Here is a 5,101-nt window from a genome sequence, read left to right on the forward strand (position 1 = left end):
CTAGGGTGCACCTGGTGATGATGAGCAGCTGAGGTCACTGAGAGCTGAGCTGCGTGAGTAACATGGCAGGATACTACTAAACAAACAATTCAACTCAGGTAAAACAAACCAATATATTACAATCAAGCATAATAAATATTGTTAATAATAACCTCTGCATATTGTTTCAGTAAACCAAAACTGGACGAGGAAACCTTGGACAGTCTGGAGAGTTACATGGACGAGTGTTTTGAAAACATCGTGATGGGTAAACCACAAAAAAACACCGCATCCACGGCCACACCAACTCCTAAATGCACGCGTTCGGAGAGCTCAACCAGCACGTCCACCTCTCCAGAGAAAAGCTTCACTGATGTCCTGGGCTCTATAGACAAGAAGCTAACCAGCTTAGATGCCCAGCTGGCCCTGGTGGAGGTTCTCCACAAGGAGTTCCAAGCACTGAGGGAGTCCCTGGAGTTCAGCCAAGCTCAGGTGGCGTCGCTCGCTGCTGAGAACCAAACTCTGAGGGGTAACGTTAAAGAACTCACTGAGAAGATGTCGCAGCTGTCTGGAGAAAACAGGAAAATGAAGGAGTCCATCCTGGACATTCAAGCTCGAAGCATGCGGGACAATCTTGTCTTCTCAGGGATCCCAGAACGAGCAGAGGAGGACGCTGAAGTTATGATCCGTGAGTTTATTCAACATCAGCTGAAACTCCCAAGTGAGACGGTAAAAAACATCACTTTCTATCGTGTTCATCGGCTCGGAGGTAAGAAGCCCGATAACAAGCAACCTCGACCAATTATCGCTAAAGCACTTTAAACAAAAACAGCAGGTGAGAAATCGGGGCAGGGAGCTGCGTGGGACGGACTTCAGTGTGAACGATCAATTTCCTAAAGAGATCCTCGATCGGAGGCGGGTTTTGTTTCCAATCAGCAAGAAATACATGTCTGAGGGCGTCAGAGCTATGGTGACTGTCGATAAACTTTATATTAATGGTCAGCTGTTCAGGGAACGGGACGTCACTCTGTGGCTTTATTAAAAAGAACAACAGGTTAGTTTGAAGCAGGGCTGTTCAACTGACGGCCCGCGGGCCAAGTCAGGCCCACAGGTGAGCTAAGTTCGGTCCACCAATGGGTTCATTCTTTTAAAACAAAACTAGTTTTAACTATAAAACAAAGTTACTTAATGATAAGAACTAGTGGATATCTGACCCCTGAGCGCTTGGCTTTCAGTAACTGTGGCCCCCTGGGCGGTTTAGTTGAATAGTCCTGGTTTAACGCTTGTAACACTGGAGATAAATTAACTGGCATTTGTAAATAAAATGTAAAGCACAGCTCGGTAAGGTGTCTGCACTGGTGAAGGTGAACGGTGTCACAGCTATTTTATTTATTTATTTTTTTGGTTTGTTTGTTTTTTTTCCTCTCTTTTCCTTTTATTTTATTATTATTTTTTTTATTTTCTTTTTTACGTTTATCTGTTACCACATCACTTCATCAGTCTTTTTCTCTTCTTTACCAACAAACATTTACGCACAAGCACACCAAAACACACACACGCGCGCACACACTCGCACACACACCAGAGAACTTTATGTCTTTCAACATCTCTCACACCCAGCAGGCAACCTCAAGCAATAACTGTGATTTTATTTGGATCTGTTTGTCTCTATGGTGACATGCGCTGGTCAACTTTAGCTACTCACGCACAACTATGGGCACAGTAAGGTTTGTGACTTGGAATGTCAATGGAACCAGTACTCAGCAAAAAAGATTAGGAGTTTTAAACCAGCTTAAAATATTACAGGCAGATGTTGTCTTTTTACAAGAGACTCATAAATCTATTTCAACTGCAGATGATCTTAAATCACCTGACTTTCCTGATGTGTTTTGTGCCTGCTATAACTCAAGACAAAGGGGAGTGGCAATATTAATACACAAAAATTTTAATTTTACAGTACTACACACAGTTACAGACCCAGAGGGTAGATATTTAATAATACAACTTTATATAAATAACTACAAGCTGTGTATTGTCAGCATATTCCAGAAGATTCACAGAAGATTCCAAGATGGTGCCGGTGTGTAGGCCTGCCCGTCTCTCGCTCTCTGCTTGTATTGTATTTTTGTTATTTTTACAATGGTTGGTGCAGTGTGCCGAGTCATATTTTCAGTATGATCGTCAGGCACTTTTGGAGCTCCGTATATTTGCTGAAATGCCTGCAAAGTTTTTGTACAGCGGCCAGCACTCTCCTCTGCCGGTCCTATCTGAGATTCCTGCATTCCTTCTGCGTGACCCTGGCCTTTCTCCATGGAGGAAACGTCGCAGACGTCGTGGGAAGCGTGCAGGGATTTTGGTGAAACTGAGGCAAAGTGTGGATTATTCTATCAGGACTTGCTCTGGATCTGATCTTCTCCTCTCTGACCCGTGGTGCTCCCGGGGCCCGGCTGCTGGCCAGCTGCCCGCGCGCTCAGTCCATGGAAATACCTGGAGTTGTTTACCTGTGCGCCGCACCAGCAGACCTGGAGGAGCTGTTCTTCATAACCTGCGCCCGCTGGCGCACGAGTCTCCCTCCACGGCTGTGCCTGTGTTGGACCATATCAGGATGTGTTTAATCAACGCAAGGTCTGTTTCCAACAAGACGTTTATCCTCAATGACTTTTTTAATGAGGAGGAGTTGGATTTTCTGTTCGTCACGGAATCTTTGATTTCTGATGGTGAGTCCAGCGCCTTGGTGGAACTACTACCTCCGGACTGTCTGTGTTTCAATGCCCCGCGGCCATCAGGTCGGGGGGGGGGGGGGGGGGGATTATTAACAGTTTTTAAAGCAAACTTGGCCTGTAAACAGTTGTCCATCCCGGTGTCCCGCGCCAGCTTTGAGCTGAGCGTCTTTGAACTCGGACACTGTCCTAGGGTTCTGTGTGCACTCGTCTACCGCCCCCCTCATTCTAAGGACTTCATAAATGAATTCTCTGACTTTTTGGCTGATATCACACAGAGATACACTCACTTTTTGTTTAATGGTGACTTTAATTTGCATGTGTGTTGTCAGGAGAAGCCCTTAGTGAAGGACTTTCTAGATTTATTGGACTCTTTTAATTTAACTCAGCAGGTAAACAGTCCCACCCAAGAACATGGTCACACGCTGGACCTCGTTTTAACACGCGATGTCTCTGTTTCTAATTTGAAAATCGGTGACAATGTTTTTTCAGATCACATGCCTGTATTGTTTGACTTCACCCCCACTTGTCCTACTGCTAAGACGTGCATTCCTGCACGTACGCGTTCCATTAACCATTTCACTGCTGCTCGTTTTAATGAAGGTTTTAATTCTGAGAGGATCGAACAGTTCCCGGTGTCTCTTACCACTGAGGAGCTAACCTCTCAGTTCAACTCTGCCTGTTTAAATGTTCTGGACCGTGTTGCTCCCCTTAAAACCAGAAAAACAAAACTTAGATCAGAGCCTTGGCTGAATGACGTCACTCGAGCCGTTAGGCAGCAGTGTCGCAGAGCTGAACGAAGGTGGAGGAAGGACAGGCTGCAGGTTTCTTTTCAAATGTTAAGGGAGAGTTGGCGTCACTATCAGAAAACCGTTAAAGCTGCCAAATGTAAATTCTTCTCTGATTTAATTGTCTCCAACTCCCATAACCCCCGAGTTCTTTTCTCCACCCTGAACTCAGTTCTACACCTCAGTGAGCCTTCACCTCTGGAAGCCTCAACTGAGCTGTGTGAAAACTTCCTCCATTTCTTTTTAGAAAAAGTGGCAAACACCCGGGCACTCATTTCTCCACCAGCTCATGATCTGTCCATCCCATCTCAGTGTGTGGCTGTGTTTGACCACTTTGAGCCCATCTCTCTGTCTTCTCTGGAGCAGGTAATGTGCAGCATGAAGCCATCTGGTTCCCCCTTTGATGTGGTCCCCCCTCGTCTACTAAAGGAAGTTTTTCCTACCCTGGGTCCTTTTATTCTCGCTATTCTGAATAGCAGTTTATCCTCAGGTGTGGTGCCAAAAACTTTTAAACGTGCTGCTGTCGAGCCCCTCCTGAAAAAACCTAACCTTGACCCCTCAGTCATGTCCAACTTCCGGCCTGTCTCCAGACTCCCATTCACCTCTAAGCTACTGGGAAAAAAAGTGTGTAGTGGAGTCTCAGTTGAAACAGTTTTTGGGGGATCACGCTATCCTAGAGTTATTCCAATCTGGCTTCAAATCTCTCCATAGCGCTGAAACTGCTCTACTGAAGGTTTTTAATGACATTTTCATATCCACAGACGCAGGTGATTCTGTGCTGCTTGTCCTATTGGAACTTACATCTGCTTTTGACACCATCGACCACAAGATCCTCATTTCTAGACTGGAGCAGTGGGTGGGCATCACAGGGTCAGCCCTTAAATGGTTTGGGTCCTACCTCTCTGACAGAACCTTCTGTGTCAATATCAAAGATTTTAGTTCGGCATCGACAGCGCTCCAGTGGGGGGTACCACAGGGGTCCATCCTTGGTCCCCTTCTCTTTTCTTTATACCTGCTGCCACTAGGTGCTATCTTCCGCAAACACAACATACCCTTTCATTTCTACGCCGATGATTGCCAAATTTACTTGCCCCTGAGGCACAGAGGCACACGCTCTATTCAGCCTCTTCTTGACTGCCTGGCTGACATCCCGGACTGGATGGCTTTAAACTTCTTAAGCTTCAATGAGAAGAAGTCTGAAGTCATGCTGTTCCATCCCAGTGGCTCACTCATGAACCATGACATTGACCTTTTCTCTCTAGCCCCGCTAGAGAAACAAAAGGTCACTAATCTGGAAGTGATAATGGACCCGTCCTTAAAACTCAACAGTCACGTAAACATGATGGTCAAATCCTATATTTTTCAGCTGAGACGGCTGTCTAAGCTGAAGCCTATACTCTCCAAAAAGAACCTTGAGACAGTGATCCACGCCTTCATAACATCTAGGCTTGATTACTGCAATTCACTTCTGTTTGGAATCAGTCAGTCCTCCATTGCTCGTCTACAACTGGTCCAAAATGCTGCAGCCCGATTTTTAACTGGTACAGGCTATAGAGAGCACATCACGGCAGTTTTGGCCTCCCTGCACTGGCTACCCATTCACCTTCGGATCCA

The sequence above is a fragment of the Nematolebias whitei genome, chromosome 17 (genome assembly GCF_014905685.2).
Source record: "Nematolebias whitei isolate Nwh7 chromosome 17, NemWhi1, whole genome shotgun sequence".
Lineage (NCBI taxonomy): Eukaryota > Metazoa > Chordata > Actinopteri > Cyprinodontiformes > Rivulidae > Nematolebias > Nematolebias whitei.